Below are 24385 nucleotides of genomic sequence, written 5' to 3' on the forward strand. Positions count from 1 at the left end.
GCGGGTGGTGAGAAAGGTACAGAGGGCAGGGTTTGGGGGCTGGGAAGGAAAGGGAAAAGATTAGGGTTTGGGGATGATGAAAGGGCTTTCTACGGGTAAGGATGGCAAAGGGTGGCAGTGACGGAAAGTCAGGCAACCTGTCCTGTCCGTCTTTTTGTATCGTGAATTGGAAAGACTGCAAGGGGGAGGGGAGTTGCTTGCGCCCTAAAGGAGGAGTTATTCAGATTCATTGCAGTGGGCGGCGGCTGCAAAACGCACCATTCTTCTTGTTTTGGCTCTGCAAAGCAGCCTTTTCAAGGGTTGGCTTGGGTGACAAAATGTCTTGTGTAGGCGTGGGTTTGTCTCCCTCTCGCTCTCTCTCCCTAAGATGTGTCCGGCATAGGCCAGGGTGCCACTCGAGGCCCAAACCAATTCTGGTTATCGCTTCTCGGCCTTTTGGCTAAGATCAAGTGTAGTATCTGTTCTTATCAGTTTAATATCTGATACGTCCCCTATCTGGGGACCATATATTAAATGGATTTTTAGAACAGGGAGATGGAAAAAGAGCTTGCTCTGTCCACTCCACGCATTGACCTGGTATTGCAGTACCTCCAGGAACGGTGCACCCCTTCTTAACCCAGTTTCCAAAAGCAGAACTCAATTCACCTGATTCATATTAGCCCGATTTAATGAATTGGAAGAAAGCATACGTCTTCATATGCACCTCAATTTGGCCCATTCACTTTTCACACTTCCTCCTTTTGTTTTTTATCTTTCACACTTTTGACTTTCTTTATTCATCCAAATAGCAAACTCATCACCACTCAACCTGACCAACTCGGCTATGTCCCCGTGCTGCAGTTCTCTGTCTTATCTAGATCATTTGCAATTGAATGGAATAGATCCCTTTTGGACAAAGTGGATTCACCTGCTGCTGCAGTGACCACAGGTGTGATAACATCTAGAATTGGCATCTGGTGCGATCTCTCCGCTTCCACTCCAAAGAAAGTTACCTGTTTATTCCTATCATGCATTGGTTTTTGGGGTTTTCTTTGAGTAATGATGATCTCTTTAGTAGTCTGTTGGCGCCCTCTCCTGGAGGAATAGTTTGCTTGCTCTTGGACATTCTAAAAGAGAGGTCATGATAGACATTGAGCTTCTGAGCTCAATTGGGGACAGTCATGGGTGATGAATGTTTGCAACCTACTGCGAAGCCTCATACCGCAATATAAGGAACGTCAAATACTAAGAAAGGGCGGCCTATGAAAGAATTACTACTTTCAATAAGTACACTTAAACGGCTAATTGGGAATAGAAAAACTGTAAAAAGCCCTCTGAGAAAGCCCCCCTCTAACCTTTGATAGTAAGCTTTTCTGTAGTCTGCCTGTTGATGTATTTTCCGTTTGAACTGTGCACAACATGAAGAGACGGAACACTGGCGGCTTGTCACAATGCCCCCCGATGACATCACAATAGCGCTGCTGCCTAGAAAACAAGCTGCGCAGAAGAAGTTGTTCTTTGGGTGGGAGGGTGGGCTAGTGGAAGGAGGGGGCAATCTCTTTTTTTCCCGGGTGGTAGGGGGATGACAGGAGAAGGGAAGCGGGTGGTGAGAAAGGTACAGAGGGCAGGGTTTGGGGGCTGGGAAGGAAAGGGAAAAGATTAGGGTTTGGGGATGATGAAAGGGCTTTCTACGGGTAAGGATGGCAAAGGGTGGCAGTGACGGAAAGTCAGGCAACCTGTCCTGTCCGTCTTTTTGTATCGTGAATTGGAAAGACTGCAAGGGGGAGGGGAGTTGCTTGCGCCCTAAAGGAGGAGTTATTCAGATTCATTGCAGTGGGCGGCGGCTGCAAAACGCACCATTCTTCTTGTTTTGGCTCTGCAAAGCAGCCTTTTCAAGGGTTGGCTTGGGTGACAAAATGTCTTGTGTAGGCGTGGGTTTGTCTCCCTCTCGCTCTCTCTCCCTAAGATGTGTCCGGCATAGGCCAGGGTGCCACTCGAGGCCCAAACCAATTCTGGTTATCGCTTCTCGGCCTTTTGGCTAAGATCAAGTGTAGTATCTGTTCTTATCAGTTTAATATCTGATACGTCCCCTATCTGGGGACCATATATTAAATGGATTTTTAGAACAGGGAGATGGAAAAAGAGCTTGCTCTGTCCACTCCACGCATTGACCTGGTATTGCAGTACCTCCAGGAACGGTGCACCCCTTCTTAACCCAGTTTCCAAAAGCAGAACTCAATTCACCTGATTCATATTAGCCCGATTTAATGAATTGGAAGAAAGCATACGTCTTCATATGCACCTCAATTTGGCCCATTCACTTTTCACACTTCCTCCTTTTGTTTTTTATCTTTCACACTTTTGACTTTCTTTATTCATCCAAATAGCAAACTCATCACCACTCAACCTGACCAACTCGGCTATGTCCCCGTGCTGCAGTTCTCTGTCTTATCTAGATCATTTGCAATTGAATGGAATAGATCCCTTTTGGACAAAGTGGATTCACCTGCTGCTGCAGTGACCACAGGTGTGATAACATCTAGAATTGGCATCTGGTGCGATCTCTCCGCTTCCACTCCAAAGAAAGTTACCTGTTTATTCCTATCATGCATTGGTTTTTGGGGTTTTCTTTGAGTAATGATGATCTCTTTAGTAGTCTGTTGGCGCCCTCTCCTGGAGGAATAGTTTGCTTGCTCTTGGACATTCTAAAAGAGAGGTCATGATAGACATTGAGCTTCTGAGCTCAATTGGGGACAGTCATGGGTGATGAATGTTTGCAACCTACTGCGAAGCCTCATACCGCAATATAAGGAACGTCAAATACTAAGAAAGGGCGGCCTATGAAAGAATTACTACTTTCAATAAGTACACTTAAACGGCTAATTGGGAATAGAAAAACTGTAAAAAGCCCTCTGAGAAAGCCCCCCTCTAACCTTTGATAGTAAGCTTTTCTGTAGTCTGCCTGTTGATGTATTTTCCGTTTGAACTGTGCACAACATGAAGAGACGGAACACTGGCGGCTTGTCACAATGCCCCCCGATGACATCACAATAGCGCTGCTGCCTAGAAAACAAGCTGCGCAGAAGAAGTTGTTCTTTGGGTGGGAGGGTGGGCTAGTGGAAGGAGGGGGCAATCTCTTTTTTTCCCGGGTGGTAGGGGGATGACAGGAGAAGGGAAGCGGGTGGTGAGAAAGGTACAGAGGGCAGGGTTTGGGGGCTGGGAAGGAAAGGGAAAAGATTAGGGTTTGGGGATGATGAAAGGGCTTTCTACGGGTAAGGATGGCAAAGGGTGGCAGTGACGGAAAGTCAGGCAACCTGTCCTGTCCGTCTTTTTGTATCGTGAATTGGAAAGACTGCAAGGGGGAGGGGAGTTGCTTGCGCCCTAAAGGAGGAGTTATTCAGATTCATTGCAGTGGGCGGCGGCTGCAAAACGCACCATTCTTCTTGTTTTGGCTCTGCAAAGCAGCCTTTTCAAGGGTTGGCTTGGGTGACAAAATGTCTTGTGTAGGCGTGGGTTTGTCTCCCTCTCGCTCTCTCTCCCTAAGATGTGTCCGGCATAGGCCAGGGTGCCACTCGAGGCCCAAACCAATTCTGGTTATCGCTTCTCGGCCTTTTGGCTAAGATCAAGTGTAGTATCTGTTCTTATCAGTTTAATATCTGATACGTCCCCTATCTGGGGACCATATATTAAATGGATTTTTAGAACAGGGAGATGGAAAAAGAGCTTGCTCTGTCCACTCCACGCATTGACCTGGTATTGCAGTACCTCCAGGAACGGTGCACCCCTTCTTAACCCAGTTTCCAAAAGCAGAACTCAATTCACCTGATTCATATTAGCCCGATTTAATGAATTGGAAGAAAGCATACGTCTTCATATGCACCTCAATTTGGCCCATTCACTTTTCACACTTCCTCCTTTTGTTTTTTATCTTTCACACTTTTGACTTTCTTTATTCATCCAAATAGCAAACTCATCACCACTCAACCTGACCAACTCGGCTATGTCCCCGTGCTGCAGTTCTCTGTCTTATCTAGATCATTTGCAATTGAATGGAATAGATCCCTTTTGGACAAAGTGGATTCACCTGCTGCTGCAGTGACCACAGGTGTGATAACATCTAGAATTGGCATCTGGTGCGATCTCTCCGCTTCCACTCCAAAGAAAGTTACCTGTTTATTCCTATCATGCATTGGTTTTTGGGGTTTTCTTTGAGTAATGATGATCTCTTTAGTAGTCTGTTGGCGCCCTCTCCTGGAGGAATAGTTTGCTTGCTCTTGGACATTCTAAAAGAGAGGTCATGATAGACATTGAGCTTCTGAGCTCAATTGGGGACAGTCATGGGTGATGAATGTTTGCAACCTACTGCGAAGCCTCATACCGCAATATAAGGAACGTCAAATACTAAGAAAGGGCGGCCTATGAAAGAATTACTACTTTCAATAAGTACACTTAAACGGCTAATTGGGAATAGAAAAACTGTAAAAAGCCCTCTGAGAAAGCCCCCCTCTAACCTTTGATAGTAAGCTTTTCTGTAGTCTGCCTGTTGATGTATTTTCCGTTTGAACTGTGCACAACATGAAGAGACGGAACACTGGCGGCTTGTCACAATGCCCCCCGATGACATCACAATAGCGCTGCTGCCTAGAAAACAAGCTGCGCAGAAGAAGTTGTTCTTTGGGTGGGAGGGTGGGCTAGTGGAAGGAGGGGGCAATCTCTTTTTTTCCCGGGTGGTAGGGGGATGACAGGAGAAGGGAAGCGGGTGGTGAGAAAGGTACAGAGGGCAGGGTTTGGGGGCTGGGAAGGAAAGGGAAAAGATTAGGGTTTGGGGATGATGAAAGGGCTTTCTACGGGTAAGGATGGCAAAGGGTGGCAGTGACGGAAAGTCAGGCAACCTGTCCTGTCCGTCTTTTTGTATCGTGAATTGGAAAGACTGCAAGGGGGAGGGGAGTTGCTTGCGCCCTAAAGGAGGAGTTATTCAGATTCATTGCAGTGGGCGGCGGCTGCAAAACGCACCATTCTTCTTGTTTTGGCTCTGCAAAGCAGCCTTTTCAAGGGTTGGCTTGGGTGACAAAATGTCTTGTGTAGGCGTGGGTTTGTCTCCCTCTCGCTCTCTCTCCCTAAGATGTGTCCGGCATAGGCCAGGGTGCCACTCGAGGCCCAAACCAATTCTGGTTATCGCTTCTCGGCCTTTTGGCTAAGATCAAGTGTAGTATCTGTTCTTATCAGTTTAATATCTGATACGTCCCCTATCTGGGGACCATATATTAAATGGATTTTTAGAACAGGGAGATGGAAAAAGAGCTTGCTCTGTCCACTCCACGCATTGACCTGGTATTGCAGTACCTCCAGGAACGGTGCACCCCTTCTTAACCCAGTTTCCAAAAGCAGAACTCAATTCACCTGATTCATATTAGCCCGATTTAATGAATTGGAAGAAAGCATACGTCTTCATATGCACCTCAATTTGGCCCATTCACTTTTCACACTTCCTCCTTTTGTTTTTTATCTTTCACACTTTTGACTTTCTTTATTCATCCAAATAGCAAACTCATCACCACTCAACCTGACCAACTCGGCTATGTCCCCGTGCTGCAGTTCTCTGTCTTATCTAGATCATTTGCAATTGAATGGAATAGATCCCTTTTGGACAAAGTGGATTCACCTGCTGCTGCAGTGACCACAGGTGTGATAACATCTAGAATTGGCATCTGGTGCGATCTCTCCGCTTCCACTCCAAAGAAAGTTACCTGTTTATTCCTATCATGCATTGGTTTTTGGGGTTTTCTTTGAGTAATGATGATCTCTTTAGTAGTCTGTTGGCGCCCTCTCCTGGAGGAATAGTTTGCTTGCTCTTGGACATTCTAAAAGAGAGGTCATGATAGACATTGAGCTTCTGAGCTCAATTGGGGACAGTCATGGGTGATGAATGTTTGCAACCTACTGCGAAGCCTCATACCGCAATATAAGGAACGTCAAATACTAAGAAAGGGCGGCCTATGAAAGAATTACTACTTTCAATAAGTACACTTAAACGGCTAATTGGGAATAGAAAAACTGTAAAAAGCCCTCTGAGAAAGCCCCCCTCTAACCTTTGATAGTAAGCTTTTCTGTAGTCTGCCTGTTGATGTATTTTCCGTTTGAACTGTGCACAACATGAAGAGACGGAACACTGGCGGCTTGTCACAATGCCCCCCGATGACATCACAATAGCGCTGCTGCCTAGAAAACAAGCTGCGCAGAAGAAGTTGTTCTTTGGGTGGGAGGGTGGGCTAGTGGAAGGAGGGGGCAATCTCTTTTTTTCCCGGGTGGTAGGGGGATGACAGGAGAAGGGAAGCGGGTGGTGAGAAAGGTACAGAGGGCAGGGTTTGGGGGCTGGGAAGGAAAGGGAAAAGATTAGGGTTTGGGGATGATGAAAGGGCTTTCTACGGGTAAGGATGACAAAGGGTGGCAGTGACGGAAAGTCAGGCAACCTGTCCTGTCCGTCTTTTTGTATCGTGAATTGGAAAGACTGCAAGGGGGAGGGGAGTTGCTTGCGCCCTAAAGGAGGAGTTATTCAGATTCATTGCAGTGGGCGGCGGCTGCAAAACGCACCATTCTTCTTGTTTTGGCTCTGCAAAGCAGCCTTTTCAAGGGTTGGCTTGGGTGACAAAATGTCTTGTGTAGGCGTGGGTTTGTCTCCCTCTCGCTCTCTCTCCCTAAGATGTGTCCGGCATAGGCCAGGGTGCCACTCGAGGCCCAAACCAATTCTGGTTATCGCTTCTCGGCCTTTTGGCTAAGATCAAGTGTAGTATCTGTTCTTATCAGTTTAATATCTGATACGTCCCCTATCTGGGGACCATATATTAAATGGATTTTTAGAACAGGGAGATGGAAAAAGAGCTTGCTCTGTCCACTCCACGCATTGACCTGGTATTGCAGTACCTCCAGGAACGGTGCACCCCTTCTTAACCCAGTTTCCAAAAGCAGAACTCAATTCACCTGATTCATATTAGCCCGATTTAATGAATTGGAAGAAAGCATACGTCTTCATATGCACCTCAATTTGGCCCATTCACTTTTCACACTTCCTCCTTTTGTTTTTTATCTTTCACACTTTTGACTTTCTTTATTCATCCAAATAGCAAACTCATCACCACTCAACCTGACCAACTCGGCTATGTCCCCGTGCTGCAGTTCTCTGTCTTATCTAGATCATTTGCAATTGAATGGAATAGATCCCTTTTGGACAAAGTGGATTCACCTGCTGCTGCAGTGACCACAGGTGTGATAACATCTAGAATTGGCATCTGGTGCGATCTCTCCGCTTCCACTCCAAAGAAAGTTACCTGTTTATTCCTATCATGCATTGGTTTTTGGGGTTTTCTTTGAGTAATGATGATCTCTTTAGTAGTCTGTTGGCGCCCTCTCCTGGAGGAATAGTTTGCTTGCTCTTGGACATTCTAAAAGAGAGGTCATGATAGACATTGAGCTTCTGAGCTCAATTGGGGACAGTCATGGGTGATGAATGTTTGCAACCTACTGCGAAGCCTCATACCGCAATATAAGGAACGTCAAATACTAAGAAAGGGCGGCCTATGAAAGAATTACTACTTTCAATAAGTACACTTAAACGGCTAATTGGGAATAGAAAAACTGTAAAAAGCCCTCTGAGAAAGCCCCCCTCTAACCTTTGATAGTAAGCTTTTCTGTAGTCTGCCTGTTGATGTATTTTCCGTTTGAACTGTGCACAACATGAAGAGACGGAACACTGGCGGCTTGTCACAATGCCCCCCGATGACATCACAATAGCGCTGCTGCCTAGAAAACAAGCTGCGCAGAAGAAGTTGTTCTTTGGGTGGGAGGGTGGGCTAGTGGAAGGAGGGGGCAATCTCTTTTTTTCCCGGGTGGTAGGGGGATGACAGGAGAAGGGAAGCGGGTGGTGAGAAAGGTACAGAGGGCAGGGTTTGGGGGCTGGGAAGGAAAGGGAAAAGATTAGGGTTTGGGGATGATGAAAGGGCTTTCTACGGGTAAGGATGGCAAAGGGTGGCAGTGACGGAAAGTCAGGCAACCTGTCCTGTCCGTCTTTTTGTATCGTGAATTGGAAAGACTGCAAGGGGGAGGGGAGTTGCTTGCGCCCTAAAGGAGGAGTTATTCAGATTCATTGCAGTGGGCGGCGGCTGCAAAACGCACCATTCTTCTTGTTTTGGCTCTGCAAAGCAGCCTTTTCAAGGGTTGGCTTGGGTGACAAAATGTCTTGTGTAGGCGTGGGTTTGTCTCCCTCTCGCTCTCTCTCCCTAAGATGTGTCCGGCATAGGCCAGGGTGCCACTCGAGGCCCAAACCAATTCTGGTTATCGCTTCTCGGCCTTTTGGCTAAGATCAAGTGTAGTATCTGTTCTTATCAGTTTAATATCTGATACGTCCCCTATCTGGGGACCATATATTAAATGGATTTTTAGAACAGGGAGATGGAAAAAGAGCTTGCTCTGTCCACTCCACGCATTGACCTGGTATTGCAGTACCTCCAGGAACGGTGCACCCCTTCTTAACCCAGTTTCCAAAAGCAGAACTCAATTCACCTGATTCATATTAGCCCGATTTAATGAATTGGAAGAAAGCATACGTCTTCATATGCACCTCAATTTGGCCCATTCACTTTTCACACTTCCTCCTTTTGTTTTTTATCTTTCACACTTTTGACTTTCTTTATTCATCCAAATAGCAAACTCATCACCACTCAACCTGACCAACTCGGCTATGTCCCCGTGCTGCAGTTCTCTGTCTTATCTAGATCATTTGCAATTGAATGGAATAGATCCCTTTTGGACAAAGTGGATTCACCTGCTGCTGCAGTGACCACAGGTGTGATAACATCTAGAATTGGCATCTGGTGCGATCTCTCCGCTTCCACTCCAAAGAAAGTTACCTGTTTATTCCTATCATGCATTGGTTTTTGGGGTTTTCTTTGAGTAATGATGATCTCTTTAGTAGTCTGTTGGCGCCCTCTCCTGGAGGAATAGTTTGCTTGCTCTTGGACATTCTAAAAGAGAGGTCATGATAGACATTGAGCTTCTGAGCTCAATTGGGGACAGTCATGGGTGATGAATGTTTGCAACCTACTGCGAAGCCTCATACCGCAATATAAGGAACGTCAAATACTAAGAAAGGGCGGCCTATGAAAGAATTACTACTTTCAATAAGTACACTTAAACGGCTAATTGGGAATAGAAAAACTGTAAAAAGCCCTCTGAGAAAGCCCCCCTCTAACCTTTGATAGTAAGCTTTTCTGTAGTCTGCCTGTTGATGTATTTTCCGTTTGAACTGTGCACAACATGAAGAGACGGAACACTGGCGGCTTGTCACAATGCCCCCCGATGACATCACAATAGCGCTGCTGCCTAGAAAACAAGCTGCGCAGAAGAAGTTGTTCTTTGGGTGGGAGGGTGGGCTAGTGGAAGGAGGGGGCAATCTCTTTTTTTCCCGGGTGGTAGGGGGATGACAGGAGAAGGGAAGCGGGTGGTGAGAAAGGTACAGAGGGCAGGGTTTGGGGGCTGGGAAGGAAAGGGAAAAGATTAGGGTTTGGGGATGATGAAAGGGCTTTCTACGGGTAAGGATGGCAAAGGGTGGCAGTGACGGAAAGTCAGGCAACCTGTCCTGTCCGTCTTTTTGTATCGTGAATTGGAAAGACTGCAAGGGGGAGGGGAGTTGCTTGCGCCCTAAAGGAGGAGTTATTCAGATTCATTGCAGTGGGCGGCGGCTGCAAAACGCACCATTCTTCTTGTTTTGGCTCTGCAAAGCAGCCTTTTCAAGGGTTGGCTTGGGTGACAAAATGTCTTGTGTAGGCGTGGGTTTGTCTCCCTCTCGCTCTCTCTCCCTAAGATGTGTCCGGCATAGGCCAGGGTGCCACTCGAGGCCCAAACCAATTCTGGTTATCGCTTCTCGGCCTTTTGGCTAAGATCAAGTGTAGTATCTGTTCTTATCAGTTTAATATCTGATACGTCCCCTATCTGGGGACCATATATTAAATGGATTTTTAGAACAGGGAGATGGAAAAAGAGCTTGCTCTGTCCACTCCACGCATTGACCTGGTATTGCAGTACCTCCAGGAACGGTGCACCCCTTCTTAACCCAGTTTCCAAAAGCAGAACTCAATTCACCTGATTCATATTAGCCCGATTTAATGAATTGGAAGAAAGCATACGTCTTCATATGCACCTCAATTTGGCCCATTCACTTTTCACACTTCCTCCTTTTGTTTTTTATCTTTCACACTTTTGACTTTCTTTATTCATCCAAATAGCAAACTCATCACCACTCAACCTGACCAACTCGGCTATGTCCCCGTGCTGCAGTTCTCTGTCTTATCTAGATCATTTGCAATTGAATGGAATAGATCCCTTTTGGACAAAGTGGATTCACCTGCTGCTGCAGTGACCACAGGTGTGATAACATCTAGAATTGGCATCTGGTGCGATCTCTCCGCTTCCACTCCAAAGAAAGTTACCTGTTTATTCCTATCATGCATTGGTTTTTGGGGTTTTCTTTGAGTAATGATGATCTCTTTAGTAGTCTGTTGGCGCCCTCTCCTGGAGGAATAGTTTGCTTGCTCTTGGACATTCTAAAAGAGAGGTCATGATAGACATTGAGCTTCTGAGCTCAATTGGGGACAGTCATGGGTGATGAATGTTTGCAACCTACTGCGAAGCCTCATACCGCAATATAAGGAACGTCAAATACTAAGAAAGGGCGGCCTATGAAAGAATTACTACTTTCAATAAGTACACTTAAACGGCTAATTGGGAATAGAAAAACTGTAAAAAGCCCTCTGAGAAAGCCCCCCTCTAACCTTTGATAGTAAGCTTTTCTGTAGTCTGCCTGTTGATGTATTTTCCGTTTGAACTGTGCACAACATGAAGAGACGGAACACTGGCGGCTTGTCACAATGCCCCCCGATGACATCACAATAGCGCTGCTGCCTAGAAAACAAGCTGCGCAGAAGAAGTTGTTCTTTGGGTGGGAGGGTGGGCTAGTGGAAGGAGGGGGCAATCTCTTTTTTTCCCGGGTGGTAGGGGGATGACAGGAGAAGGGAAGCGGGTGGTGAGAAAGGTACAGAGGGCAGGGTTTGGGGGCTGGGAAGGAAAGGGAAAAGATTAGGGTTTGGGGATGATGAAAGGGCTTTCTACGGGTAAGGATGGCAAAGGGTGGCAGTGACGGAAAGTCAGGCAACCTGTCCTGTCCGTCTTTTTGTATCGTGAATTGGAAAGACTGCAAGGGGGAGGGGAGTTGCTTGCGCCCTAAAGGAGGAGTTATTCAGATTCATTGCAGTGGGCGGCGGCTGCAAAACGCACCATTCTTCTTGTTTTGGCTCTGCAAAGCAGCCTTTTCAAGGGTTGGCTTGGGTGACAAAATGTCTTGTGTAGGCGTGGGTTTGTCTCCCTCTCGCTCTCTCTCCCTAAGATGTGTCCGGCATAGGCCAGGGTGCCACTCGAGGCCCAAACCAATTCTGGTTATCGCTTCTCGGCCTTTTGGCTAAGATCAAGTGTAGTATCTGTTCTTATCAGTTTAATATCTGATACGTCCCCTATCTGGGGACCATATATTAAATGGATTTTTAGAACAGGGAGATGGAAAAAGAGCTTGCTCTGTCCACTCCACGCATTGACCTGGTATTGCAGTACCTCCAGGAACGGTGCACCCCTTCTTAACCCAGTTTCCAAAAGCAGAACTCAATTCACCTGATTCATATTAGCCCGATTTAATGAATTGGAAGAAAGCATACGTCTTCATATGCACCTCAATTTGGCCCATTCACTTTTCACACTTCCTCCTTTTGTTTTTTATCTTTCACACTTTTGACTTTCTTTATTCATCCAAATAGCAAACTCATCACCACTCAACCTGACCAACTCGGCTATGTCCCCGTGCTGCAGTTCTCTGTCTTATCTAGATCATTTGCAATTGAATGGAATAGATCCCTTTTGGACAAAGTGGATTCACCTGCTGCTGCAGTGACCACAGGTGTGATAACATCTAGAATTGGCATCTGGTGCGATCTCTCCGCTTCCACTCCAAAGAAAGTTACCTGTTTATTCCTATCATGCATTGGTTTTTGGGGTTTTCTTTGAGTAATGATGATCTCTTTAGTAGTCTGTTGGCGCCCTCTCCTGGAGGAATAGTTTGCTTGCTCTTGGACATTCTAAAAGAGAGGTCATGATAGACATTGAGCTTCTGAGCTCAATTGGGGACAGTCATGGGTGATGAATGTTTGCAACCTACTGCGAAGCCTCATACCGCAATATAAGGAACGTCAAATACTAAGAAAGGGCGGCCTATGAAAGAATTACTACTTTCAATAAGTACACTTAAACGGCTAATTGGGAATAGAAAAACTGTAAAAAGCCCTCTGAGAAAGCCCCCCTCTAACCTTTGATAGTAAGCTTTTCTGTAGTCTGCCTGTTGATGTATTTTCCGTTTGAACTGTGCACAACATGAAGAGACGGAACACTGGCGGCTTGTCACAATGCCCCCCGATGACATCACAATAGCGCTGCTGCCTAGAAAACAAGCTGCGCAGAAGAAGTTGTTCTTTGGGTGGGAGGGTGGGCTAGTGGAAGGAGGGGGCAATCTCTTTTTTTCCCGGGTGGTAGGGGGATGACAGGAGAAGGGAAGCGGGTGGTGAGAAAGGTACAGAGGGCAGGGTTTGGGGGCTGGGAAGGAAAGGGAAAAGATTAGGGTTTGGGGATGATGAAAGGGCTTTCTACGGGTAAGGATGGCAAAGGGTGGCAGTGACGGAAAGTCAGGCAACCTGTCCTGTCCGTCTTTTTGTATCGTGAATTGGAAAGACTGCAAGGGGGAGGGGAGTTGCTTGCGCCCTAAAGGAGGAGTTATTCAGATTCATTGCAGTGGGCGGCGGCTGCAAAACGCACCATTCTTCTTGTTTTGGCTCTGCAAAGCAGCCTTTTCAAGGGTTGGCTTGGGTGACAAAATGTCTTGTGTAGGCGTGGGTTTGTCTCCCTCTCGCTCTCTCTCCCTAAGATGTGTCCGGCATAGGCCAGGGTGCCACTCGAGGCCCAAACCAATTCTGGTTATCGCTTCTCGGCCTTTTGGCTAAGATCAAGTGTAGTATCTGTTCTTATCAGTTTAATATCTGATACGTCCCCTATCTGGGGACCATATATTAAATGGATTTTTAGAACAGGGAGATGGAAAAAGAGCTTGCTCTGTCCACTCCACGCATTGACCTGGTATTGCAGTACCTCCAGGAACGGTGCACCCCTTCTTAACCCAGTTTCCAAAAGCAGAACTCAATTCACCTGATTCATATTAGCCCGATTTAATGAATTGGAAGAAAGCATACGTCTTCATATGCACCTCAATTTGGCCCATTCACTTTTCACACTTCCTCCTTTTGTTTTTTATCTTTCACACTTTTGACTTTCTTTATTCATCCAAATAGCAAACTCATCACCACTCAACCTGACCAACTCGGCTATGTCCCCGTGCTGCAGTTCTCTGTCTTATCTAGATCATTTGCAATTGAATGGAATAGATCCCTTTTGGACAAAGTGGATTCACCTGCTGCTGCAGTGACCACAGGTGTGATAACATCTAGAATTGGCATCTGGTGCGATCTCTCCGCTTCCACTCCAAAGAAAGTTACCTGTTTATTCCTATCATGCATTGGTTTTTGGGGTTTTCTTTGAGTAATGATGATCTCTTTAGTAGTCTGTTGGCGCCCTCTCCTGGAGGAATAGTTTGCTTGCTCTTGGACATTCTAAAAGAGAGGTCATGATAGACATTGAGCTTCTGAGCTCAATTGGGGACAGTCATGGGTGATGAATGTTTGCAACCTACTGCGAAGCCTCATACCGCAATATAAGGAACGTCAAATACTAAGAAAGGGCGGCCTATGAAAGAATTACTACTTTCAATAAGTACACTTAAACGGCTAATTGGGAATAGAAAAACTGTAAAAAGCCCTCTGAGAAAGCCCCCCTCTAACCTTTGATAGTAAGCTTTTCTGTAGTCTGCCTGTTGATGTATTTTCCGTTTGAACTGTGCACAACATGAAGAGACGGAACACTGGCGGCTTGTCACAATGCCCCCCGATGACATCACAATAGCGCTGCTGCCTAGAAAACAAGCTGCGCAGAAGAAGTTGTTCTTTGGGTGGGAGGGTGGGCTAGTGGAAGGAGGGGGCAATCTCTTTTTTTCCCGGGTGGTAGGGGGATGACAGGAGAAGGGAAGCGGGTGGTGAGAAAGGTACAGAGGGCAGGGTTTGGGGGCTGGGAAGGAAAGGGAAAAGATTAGGGTTTGGGGATGATGAAAGGGCTTTCTACGGGTAAGGATGGCAAAGGGTGGCAGTGACGGAAAGTCAGGCAACCTGTCCTGTCCGTCTTTTTGTATCGTGAATTGGAAAGACTGCAAGGGGGAGGGGAGTTGCTTGCGCCCTAAAGGAGGAGTTATTCAGATTCATTGCAGTGGGCGGCGGCTGCAAAACGCACCATTCTTCTTGTTTTGGCTCTGCAAAGCAGCCTTTTCAAGGGTTGGCTTGGGTGACAAAATGTCTTGTGTAGGCGTGGGTTTGTCTCCCTCTCGCTCTCTCTCCCTAAGATGTGTCCGGCATAGGCCAGGGTGCCACTCGAGGCCCAAACCAATTCTGGTTATCGCTTCTCGGCCTTTTGGCTAAGATCAAGTGTAGTATCTGTTCTTATCAGTTTAATATCTGATACGTCCCCTATCTGGGGACCATATATTAAATGGATTTTTAGAACAGGGAGATGGAAAAAGAGCTTGCTCTGTCCACTCCACGCATTGACCTGGTATTGCAGTACCTCCAGGAACGGTGCACCCCTTCTTAACCCAGTTTCCAAAAGCAGAACTCAATTCACCTGATTCATATTAGCCCGATTTAATGAATTGGAAGAAAGCATACGTCTTCATATGCACCTCAATTTGGCCCATTCACTTTTCACACTTCCTCCTTTTGTTTTTTATCTTTCACACTTTTGACTTTCTTTATTCATCCAAATAGCAAACTCATCACCACTCAACCTGACCAACTCGGCTATGTCCCCGTGCTGCAGTTCTCTGTCTTATCTAGATCATTTGCAATTGAATGGAATAGATCCCTTTTGGACAAAGTGGATTCACCTGCTGCTGCAGTGACCACAGGTGTGATAACATCTAGAATTGGCATCTGGTGCGATCTCTCCGCTTCCACTCCAAAGAAAGTTACCTGTTTATTCCTATCATGCATTGGTTTTTGGGGTTTTCTTTGAGTAATGATGATCTCTTTAGTAGTCTGTTGGCGCCCTCTCCTGGAGGAATAGTTTGCTTGCTCTTGGACATTCTAAAAGAGAGGTCATGATAGACATTGAGCTTCTGAGCTCAATTGGGGACAGTCATGGGTGATGAATGTTTGCAACCTACTGCGAAGCCTCATACCGCAATATAAGGAACGTCAAATACTAAGAAAGGGCGGCCTATGAAAGAATTACTACTTTCAATAAGTACACTTAAACGGCTAATTGGGAATAGAAAAACTGTAAAAAGCCCTCTGAGAAAGCCCCCCTCTAACCTTTGATAGTAAGCTTTTCTGTAGTCTGCCTGTTGATGTATTTTCCGTTTGAACTGTGCACAACATGAAGAGACGGAACACTGGCGGCTTGTCACAATGCCCCCCGATGACATCACAATAGCGCTGCTGCCTAGAAAACAAGCTGCGCAGAAGAAGTTGTTCTTTGGGTGGGAGGGTGGGCTAGTGGAAGGAGGGGGCAATCTCTTTTTTTCCCGGGTGGTAGGGGGATGACAGGAGAAGGGAAGCGGGTGGTGAGAAAGGTACAGAGGGCAGGGTTTGGGGGCTGGGAAGGAAAGGGAAAAGATTAGGGTTTGGGGATGATGAAAGGGCTTTCTACGGGTAAGGATGGCAAAGGGTGGCAGTGACGGAAAGTCAGGCAACCTGTCCTGTCCGTCTTTTTGTATCGTGAATTGGAAAGACTGCAAGGGGGAGGGGAGTTGCTTGCGCCCTAAAGGAGGAGTTATTCAGATTCATTGCAGTGGGCGGCGGCTGCAAAACGCACCATTCTTCTTGTTTTGGCTCTGCAAAGCAGCCTTTTCAAGGGTTGGCTTGGGTGACAAAATGTCTTGTGTAGGCGTGGGTTTGTCTCCCTCTCGCTCTCTCTCCCTAAGATGTGTCCGGCATAGGCCAGGGTGCCACTCGAGGCCCAAACCAATTCTGGTTATCGCTTCTCGGCCTTTTGGCTAAGATCAAGTGTAGTATCTGTTCTTATCAGTTTAATATCTGATACGTCCCCTATCTGGGGACCATATATTAAATGGATTTTTAGAACAGGGAGATGGAAAAAGAGCTTGCTCTGTCCACTCCACGCATTGACCTGGTATTGCAGTACCTCCAGGAACGGTGCACCCCTTCTTAACCCAGTTTCCAAAAGCAGAACTCAATTCACCTGATTCATATTAGCCCGATTTAATGAATTGGAAGAAAGCATACGTCTTCATATGCACCTCAATTTGGCCCATTCACTTTTCACACTTCCTCCTTTTGTTTTTTATCTTTCACACTTTTGACTTTCTTTATTCATCCAAATAGCAAACTCATCACCACTCAACCTGACCAACTCGGCTATGTCCCCGTGCTGCAGTTCTCTGTCTTATCTAGATCATTTGCAATTGAATGGAATAGATCCCTTTTGGACAAAGTGGATTCACCTGCTGCTGCAGTGACCACAGGTGTGATAACATCTAGAATTGGCATCTGGTGCGATCTCTCCGCTTCCACTCCAAAGAAAGTTACCTGTTTATTCCTATCATGCATTGGTTTTTGGGGTTTTCTTTGAGTAATGATGATCTCTTTAGTAGTCTGTTGGCGCCCTCTCCTGGAGGAATAGTTTGCTTGCTCTTGGACATTCTAAAAGAGAGGTCATGATAGACATTGAGCTTCTGAGCTCAATTGGGGACAGTCATGGGTGATGAATGTTTGCAACCTACTGCGAAGCCTCATACCGCAATATAAGGAACGTCAAATACTAAGAAAGGGCGGCCTATGAAAGAATTACTACTTTCAATAAGTACACTTAAACGGCTAATTGGGAATAGAAAAACTGTAAAAAGCCCTCTGAGAAAGCCCCCCTCTAACCTTTGATAGTAAGCTTTTCTGTAGTCTGCCTGTTGATGTATTTTCCGTTTGAACTGTGCACAACATGAAGAGACGGAACACTGGCGGCTTGTCACAATGCCCCCCGATGACATCACAATAGCGCTGCTGCCTAGAAAACAAGCTGCGCAGAAGAAGTTGTTCTTTGGGTGGGAGGGTGGGCTAGTGGAAGGAGGGGGCAATCTCTTTTTTTCCCGGGTGGTAGGGGGATGACAGGAGAAGGGAAGCGGGTGGTGAGAAAGGTACAGAGGGCAGGGTTTGGGGGCTGGGAAGGAAAGGGAAAAGATTAGGGTTTGGGGATGATGAAAGGGCTTTCTACGGGTAAGGATGGCAAAGGGTGGCAGTGACGGAAAGTCAGGCAACCTGTCCTGTCCGTCTTTTTGTATCGTGAATTGGAAAGACTGCAAGGGGGAGGGGAGTTGCTTGCGCCCTAAAGGAGGAGTTATTCAGATTCATTGCAGTGGGCGGCGGCTGCAAAACGCACCATTCTTCTTGTTTTGGCTCTGCAAAGCAGCCTTTTCAAGGGTTGGCTTGGGTGACAAAATGTCTTGTGTAGGCGTGGGTTTGTCTCCCTCTCGCTCTCTCTCCCTAAGATGTGTCCGGCATAGGCCAGGGTGCCACTCGAGGCCCAAACCAATTCTGGTTATCGCTTCTCGGCCTTTTGGCTAAGATCAAGTGTAGTATCTGTTCTTATCAGTTTAATATCTGATACGTCCCCTATCTGGGGACCATATATTAAATGGATTTTTAGAACAGGGAGATGGAAAAAGAGCTTGCTCTGTCCACTCCACGCATTGACCTGGTATTGCAGTACCTCCAGGAACGGTGCACCCCTTCTTAACCCAGTTTCCAAAAGCAGAACTCAATTCACCTGATTCATATTAGCCCGATTTAATGAATTGGAAGAAAGCATACGTCTTCATATGCACCTCAATTTGGCCCATTCACTTTTCACACTTCCTCCTTTTGTTTTTTATCTTTCACACTTTTGACTTTCTTTATTCATCCAAATAGCAAACTCATCACCACTCAACCTGACCAACTCGGCTATGTCCCCGTGCTGCAGTTCTCTGTCTTATCTAGATCATTTGCAATTGAATGGAATAGATCCCTTTTGGACAAAGTGGATTCACCTGCTGCTGCAGTGACCACAGGTGTGATAACATCTAGAATTGGCATCTGGTGCGATCTCTCCGCTTCCACTCCAAAGAAAGTTACCTGTTTATTCCTATCATGCATTGGTTTTTGGGGTTTTCTTTGAGTAATGATGATCTCTTTAGTAGTCTGTTGGCGCCCTCTCCTGGAGGAATAGTTTGCTTGCTCTTGGACATTCTAAAAGAGAGGTCATGATAGACATTGAGCTTCTGAGCTCAATTGGGGACAGTCATGGGTGATGAATGTTTGCAACCTACTGCGAAGCCTCATACCGCAATATAAGGAACGTCAAATACTAAGAAAGGGCGGCCTATGAAAGAATTACTACTTTCAATAAGTACACTTAAACGGCTAATTGGGAATAGAAAAACTGTAAAAAGCCCTCTGAGAAAGCCCCCCTCTAACCTTTGATAGTAAGCTTTTCTGTAGTCTGCCTGTTGATGTATTTTCCGTTTGAACTGTGCACAACATGAAGAGACGGAACACTGGCGGCTTGTCACAATGCCCCCCGATGACATCACAATAGCGCTGCTGCCTAGAAAACAAGCTGCGCAGAAGAAGTTGTTCTTTGGGTGGGAGGGTGGGCTAGTGGAAGGAGGGGGCAATCTCTTTTTTTCCCGGGTGGTAGGGGGATGACAGGAGAAGGGAAGCGGGTGGTGAGAAAGGTACAGAGGGCAGGGTTTGGGGGCTGGGAAGGAAAGGGAAAAGATTAGGGTTTGGGGATGATGAAAGGGCTTTCTACGGGTAAGGATGGCAAAGGGTGGCAGTGACGGAAAGTCAGGCAACCTGTCCTGTCCGTCTTTTTGTATCGTGAATTGGAAAGACTGCAAGGGGGAGGGGAGTTGCTTGCGCCCTAAAGGAGGAGTTATTCAGATTCATTGCAGTGGGCGGCGGCTGCAAAACGCACCATTCTTCTTGTTTTGGCTCTGCAAAGCAGCCTTTTCAAGGGTTGGCTTGGGTGACAAAATGTCTTGTGTAGGCGTGGGTTTGTCTCCCTCTCGCTCTCTCTCCCTAAGATGTGTCCGGCATAGGCCAGGGTGCCACTCGAGGCCCAAACCAATTCTGGTTATCGCTTCTCGGCCTTTTGGCTAAGATCAAGTGTAGTATCTGTTCTTATCAGTTTAATATCTGATACGTCCCCTATCTGGGGACCATATATTAAATGGATTTTTAGAACAGGGAGATGGAAAAAGAGCTTGCTCTGTCCACTCCACGCATTGACCTGGTATTGCAGTACCTCCAGGAACGGTGCACCCCTTCTTAACCCAGTTTCCAAAAGCAGAACTCAATTCACCTGATTCATATTAGCCCGATTTAATGAATTGGAAGAAAGCATACGTCTTCATATGCACCTCAATTTGGCCCATTCACTTTTCACACTTCCTCCTTTTGTTTTTTATCTTTCACACTTTTGACTTTCTTTATTCATCCAAATAGCAAACTCATCACCACTCAACCTGACCAACTCGGCTATGTCCCCGTGCTGCAGTTCTCTGTCTTATCTAGATCATTTGCAATTGAATGGAATAGATCCCTTTTGGACAAAGTGGATTCACCTGCTGCTGCAGTGACCACAGGTGTGATAACATCTAGAATTGGCATCTGGTGCGATCTCTCCGCTTCCACTCCAAAGAAAGTTACCTGTTTATTCCTATCATGCATTGGTTTTTGGGGTTTTCTTTGAGTAATGATGATCTCTTTAGTAGTCTGTTGGCGCCCTCTCCTGGAGGAATAGTTTGCTTGCTCTTGGACATTCTAAAAGAGAGGTCATGATAGACATTGAGCTTCTGAGCTCAATTGGGGACAGTCATGGGTGATGAATGTTTGCAACCTACTGCGAAGCCTCATACCGCAATATAAGGAACGTCAAATACTAAGAAAGGGCGGCCTATGAAAGAATTACTACTTTCAATAAGTACACTTAAACGGCTAATTGGGAATAGAAAAACTGTAAAAAGCCCTCTGAGAAAGCCCCCCTCTAACCTTTGATAGTAAGCTTTTCTGTAGTCTGCCTGTTGATGTATTTTCCGTTTGAACTGTGCACAACATGAAGAGACCGGAACACTGGCGGCTTGTCACAATGCCCCCCGATGACATCACAATAGCGCTGCTGCCTAGAAAACAAGCTGCGCAGAAGAAGTTGTTCTTTGGGTGGGAGGGTGGGCTAGTGGAAGGAGGGGGCAATCTCTTTTTTTCCCGGGTGGTAGGGGGATGACAGGAGAAGGGAAGCGGGTGGTGAGAAAGGTACAGAGGGCAGGGTTTGGGGGCTGGGAAGGAAAGGGAAAAGATTAGGGTTTGGGGATGATGAAAGGGCTTTCTACGGGTAAGGATGGCAAAGGGTGGCAGTGACGGAAAGTCAGGCAACCTGTCCTGTCCGTCTTTTTGTATCGTGAATTGGAAAGACTGCAAGGGGGAGGGGAGTTGCTTGCGCCCTAAAGGAGGAGTTATTCAGATTCATTGCAGTGGGCGGCGGCTGCAAAACGCACCATTCTTCTTGTTTTGGCTCTGCAAAGCAGCCTTTTCAAGGGTTGGCTTGGGTGACAAAATGTCTTGTGTAGGCGTGGGTTTGTCTCCCTCTCGCTCTCTCTCCCTAAGATGTGTCCGGCATAGGCCAGGGTGCCACTCGAGGCCCAAACCAATTCTGGTTATCGCTTCTCGGCCTTTTGGCTAAGATCAAGTGTAGTATCTGTTCTTATCAGTTTAATATCTGATACGTCCCCTATCTGGGGACCATATATTAAATGGATTTTTAGAACAGGGAGATGGAAAAAGAGCTTGCTCTGTCCACTCCACGCATTGACCTGGTATTGCAGTACCTCCAGGAACGGTGCACCCCTTCTTAACCCAGTTTCCAAAAGCAGAACTCAATTCACCTGATTCATATTAGCCCGATTTAATGAATTGGAAGAAAGCATACGTCTTCATATGCACCTCAATTTGGCCCATTCACTTTTCACACTTCCTCCTTTTGTTTTTTATCTTTCACACTTTTGACTTTCTTTATTCATCCAAATAGCAAACTCATCACCACTCAACCTGACCAACTCGGCTATGTCCCCGTGCTGCAGTTCTCTGTCTTATCTAGATCATTTGCAATTGAATGGAATAGATCCCTTTTGGACAAAGTGGATTCACCTGCTGCTGCAGTGACCACAGGTGTGATAACATCTAGAATTGGCATCTGGTGCGATCTCTCCGCTTCCACTCCAAAGAAAGTTACCTGTTTATTCCTATCATGCATTGGTTTTTGGGGTTTTCTTTGAGTAATGATGATCTCTTTAGTAGTCTGTTGGCGCCCTCTCCTGGAGGAATAGTTTGCTTGCTCTTGGACATTCTAAAAGAGAGGTCATGATAGACATTGAGCTTCTGAGCTCAATTGGGGACAGTCATGGGTGATGAATGTTTGCAACCTACTGCGAAGCCTCATACCGCAATATAAGGAACGTCAAATACTAAGAAAGGGCGGCCTATGAAAGAATTACTACTTTCAATAAGTACACTTAAACGGCTAATTGGGAATAGAAAAACTGTAAAAAGCCCTCTGAGAAAGCCCCCCTCTAACCTTTGATAGTAAGCTTTTCTGTAGTCTGCCTGTTGATGTATTTTCCGTTTGAACTGTGCACAACATGAAGAGACGGAACACTGGCGGCTTGTCACAATGCCCCCCGATGACATCACAATAGCGCTGCTGCCTAGAAAACAAGCTGCGCAGAAGAAGTTGTTCTTTGGGTGGGAGGGTGGGCTAGTGGAAGGAGGGGGCAATCTCTTTTTTTCCCGGGTGGTAGGGGGATGACAGGAGAAGGGAAGCGGGTGGTGAGAAAGGTACAGAGGGCAGGGTTTGGGGGCTGGGAAGGAAAGGGAAAAGATTAGGGTTTGGGGATGATGAAAGGGCTTTCTACGGGTAAGGATGGCAAAGGGTGGCAGTGACGGAAAGTCAGGCAACCTGTCCTGTCCGTCTTTTTGTATCGTGAATTGGAAAGACTGCAAGGGGGAGGGGAGTTGCTTGCGCCCTAAAGGAGGAGTTATTCAGATTCATTGCAGTGGGCGGCGGCTGCAAAACGCACCATTCTTCTTGTTTTGGCTCTGCAAAGCAGCCTTTTCAAGGGTTGGCTTGGGTGACAAAATGTCTTGTGTAGGCGTGGGTTTGTCTCCCTCTCGCTCTCTCTCCCTAAGATGTGTCCGGCATAGGCCAGGGTGCCACTCGAGGCCCAAACCAATTCTGGTTATCGCTTCTCGGCCTTTTGGCTAAGATCAAGTGTAGTATCTGTTCTTATCAGTTTAATATCTGATACGTCCCCTATCTGGGGACCATATATTAAATGGATTTTTAGAACAGGGAGATGGAAAAAGAGCTTGCTCTGTCCACTCCACGCATTGACCTGGTATTGCAGTACCTCCAGGAACGGTGCACCCCTTCTTAACCCAGTTTCCAAAAGCAGAACTCAATTCACCTGATTCATATTAGCCCGATTTAATGAATTGGAAGAAAGCATACGTCTTCATATGCACCTCAATTTGGCCCATTCACTTTTCACACTTCCTCCTTTTGTTTTTTATCTTTCACACTTTTGACTTTCTTTATTCATCCAAATAGCAAACTCATCACCACTCAACCTGACCAACTCGGCTATGTCCCCGTGCTGCAGTTCTCTGTCTTATCTAGATCATTTGCAATTGAATGGAATAGATCCCTTTTGGACAAAGTGGATTCACCTGCTGCTGCAGTGACCACAGGTGTGATAACATCTAGAATTGGCATCTGGTGCGATCTCTCCGCTTCCACTCCAAAGAAAGTTACCTGTTTATTCCTATCATGCATTGGTTTTTGGGGTTTTCTTTGAGTAATGATGATCTCTTTAGTAGTCTGTTGGCGCCCTCTCCTGGAGGAATAGTTTGCTTGCTCTTGGACATTCTAAAAGAGAGGTCATGATAGACATTGAGCTTCTGAGCTCAATTGGGGACAGTCATGGGTGATGAATGTTTGCAACCTACTGCGAAGCCTCATACCGCAATATAAGGAACGTCAAATACTAAGAAAGGGCGGCCTATGAAAGAATTACTACTTTCAATAAGTACACTTAAACGGCTAATTGGGAATAGAAAAACTGTAAAAAGCCCTCTGAGAAAGCCCCCCTCTAACCTTTGATAGTAAGCTTTTCTGTAGTCTGCCTGTTGATGTATTTTCCGTTTGAACTGTGCACAACATGAAGAGACGGAACACTGGCGGCTTGTCACAATGCCCCCCGATGACATCACAATAGCGCTGCTGCCTAGAAAACAAGCTGCGCAGAAGAAGTTGTTCTTTGGGTGGGAGGGTGGGCTAGTGGAAGGAGGGGGCAATCTCTTTTTTTCCCGGGTGGTAGGGGGATGACAGGAGAAGGGAAGCGGGTGGTGAGAAAGGTACAGAGGGCAGGGTTTGGGGGCTGGGAAGGAAAGGGAAAAGATTAGGGTTTGGGGATGATGAAAGGGCTTTCTACGGGTAAGGATGGCAAAGGGTGGCAGTGACGGAAAGTCAGGCAACCTGTCCTGTCCGTCTTTTTGTATCGTGAATTGGAAAGACTGCAAGGGGGAGGGGAGTTGCTTGCGCCCTAAAGGAGGAGTTATTCAGATTCATTGCAGTGGGCGGCGGCTGCAAAACGCACCATTCTTCTTGTTTTGGCTCTGCAAAGCAGCCTTTTCAAGGGTTGGCTTGGGTGACAAAATGTCTTGTGTAGGCGTGGGTTTGTCTCCCTCTCGCTCTCTCTCCCTAAGATGTGTCCGGCATAGGCCAGGGTGCCACTCGAGGCCCAAACCAATTCTGGTTATCGCTTCTCGGCCTTTTGGCTAAGATCAAGTGTAGTATCTGTTCTTATCAGTTTAATATCTGATACGTCCCCTATCTGGGGACCATATATTAAATGGATTTTTAGAACAGGGAGATGGAAAAAGAGCTTGCTCTGTCCACTCCACGCATTGACCTGGTATTGCAGTACCTCCAGGAACGGTGCACCCCTTCTTAACCCAGTTTCCAAAAGCAGAACTCAATTCACCTGATTCATATTAGCCCGATTTAATGAATTGGAAGAAAGCATACGTCTTCATATGCACCTCAATTTGGC

The 24385-nt window shown here is 46.4% G+C and overlaps 16 non-coding genes across 16 annotated transcripts; all 16 read left to right on the forward strand.

Annotated features, from left to right (window-relative positions):
- Positions 1 to 419: 419 nt before the first annotated feature.
- Positions 420 to 610, forward strand: LOC142273550 (U2 spliceosomal RNA). The gene has a single exon (XR_012738043.1). It is a non-coding gene; the product is annotated as a U2 spliceosomal RNA (small nuclear RNA).
- Positions 611 to 1997: 1387 nt separating this feature from the next.
- LOC142273551 (U2 spliceosomal RNA) lies at positions 1998 to 2188 on the forward strand. The gene has a single exon (XR_012738044.1). It is a non-coding gene; the product is annotated as a U2 spliceosomal RNA (small nuclear RNA).
- A 1387-nt stretch (positions 2189 to 3575) lies between these two features.
- Positions 3576 to 3766, forward strand: LOC142273553 (U2 spliceosomal RNA). The gene has a single exon (XR_012738045.1). It is a non-coding gene; the product is annotated as a U2 spliceosomal RNA (small nuclear RNA).
- Positions 3767 to 5153: 1387 nt separating this feature from the next.
- On the forward strand, positions 5154 to 5344 carry LOC142273555 (U2 spliceosomal RNA). The gene has a single exon (XR_012738047.1). It is a non-coding gene; the product is annotated as a U2 spliceosomal RNA (small nuclear RNA).
- A 1387-nt stretch (positions 5345 to 6731) lies between these two features.
- Positions 6732 to 6922, forward strand: LOC142273556 (U2 spliceosomal RNA). Its single transcript, XR_012738048.1, has one exon. It is a non-coding gene; the product is annotated as a U2 spliceosomal RNA (small nuclear RNA).
- Positions 6923 to 8309: 1387 nt separating this feature from the next.
- On the forward strand, positions 8310 to 8500 carry LOC142273557 (U2 spliceosomal RNA). Its single transcript, XR_012738049.1, has one exon. It is a non-coding gene; the product is annotated as a U2 spliceosomal RNA (small nuclear RNA).
- A 1387-nt stretch (positions 8501 to 9887) lies between these two features.
- On the forward strand, positions 9888 to 10078 carry LOC142273558 (U2 spliceosomal RNA). The gene has a single exon (XR_012738050.1). It is a non-coding gene; the product is annotated as a U2 spliceosomal RNA (small nuclear RNA).
- A 1387-nt stretch (positions 10079 to 11465) lies between these two features.
- LOC142273559 (U2 spliceosomal RNA) lies at positions 11466 to 11656 on the forward strand. The gene has a single exon (XR_012738051.1). It is a non-coding gene; the product is annotated as a U2 spliceosomal RNA (small nuclear RNA).
- Positions 11657 to 13043: 1387 nt separating this feature from the next.
- On the forward strand, positions 13044 to 13234 carry LOC142273560 (U2 spliceosomal RNA). The gene has a single exon (XR_012738052.1). It is a non-coding gene; the product is annotated as a U2 spliceosomal RNA (small nuclear RNA).
- A 1387-nt stretch (positions 13235 to 14621) lies between these two features.
- On the forward strand, positions 14622 to 14812 carry LOC142273561 (U2 spliceosomal RNA). The gene has a single exon (XR_012738053.1). It is a non-coding gene; the product is annotated as a U2 spliceosomal RNA (small nuclear RNA).
- A 1387-nt stretch (positions 14813 to 16199) lies between these two features.
- LOC142273562 (U2 spliceosomal RNA) lies at positions 16200 to 16390 on the forward strand. The gene has a single exon (XR_012738054.1). It is a non-coding gene; the product is annotated as a U2 spliceosomal RNA (small nuclear RNA).
- Positions 16391 to 17777: 1387 nt separating this feature from the next.
- On the forward strand, positions 17778 to 17968 carry LOC142273564 (U2 spliceosomal RNA). Its single transcript, XR_012738055.1, has one exon. It is a non-coding gene; the product is annotated as a U2 spliceosomal RNA (small nuclear RNA).
- Positions 17969 to 19355: 1387 nt separating this feature from the next.
- Positions 19356 to 19546, forward strand: LOC142273565 (U2 spliceosomal RNA). Its single transcript, XR_012738056.1, has one exon. It is a non-coding gene; the product is annotated as a U2 spliceosomal RNA (small nuclear RNA).
- Positions 19547 to 20934: 1388 nt separating this feature from the next.
- Positions 20935 to 21125, forward strand: LOC142273567 (U2 spliceosomal RNA). The gene has a single exon (XR_012738058.1). It is a non-coding gene; the product is annotated as a U2 spliceosomal RNA (small nuclear RNA).
- Positions 21126 to 22512: 1387 nt separating this feature from the next.
- Positions 22513 to 22703, forward strand: LOC142273568 (U2 spliceosomal RNA). Its single transcript, XR_012738059.1, has one exon. It is a non-coding gene; the product is annotated as a U2 spliceosomal RNA (small nuclear RNA).
- Positions 22704 to 24090: 1387 nt separating this feature from the next.
- Positions 24091 to 24281, forward strand: LOC142273569 (U2 spliceosomal RNA). Its single transcript, XR_012738060.1, has one exon. It is a non-coding gene; the product is annotated as a U2 spliceosomal RNA (small nuclear RNA).
- The last annotated feature ends 104 nt before the right edge of the window (positions 24282 to 24385 follow it).

The sequence above is a fragment of the Anomaloglossus baeobatrachus genome, unplaced genomic scaffold (genome assembly GCF_048569485.1).
Source record: "Anomaloglossus baeobatrachus isolate aAnoBae1 unplaced genomic scaffold, aAnoBae1.hap1 Scaffold_3641, whole genome shotgun sequence".
Classification (NCBI taxonomy): Eukaryota; Metazoa; Chordata; class Amphibia; order Anura; family Aromobatidae; genus Anomaloglossus; species Anomaloglossus baeobatrachus.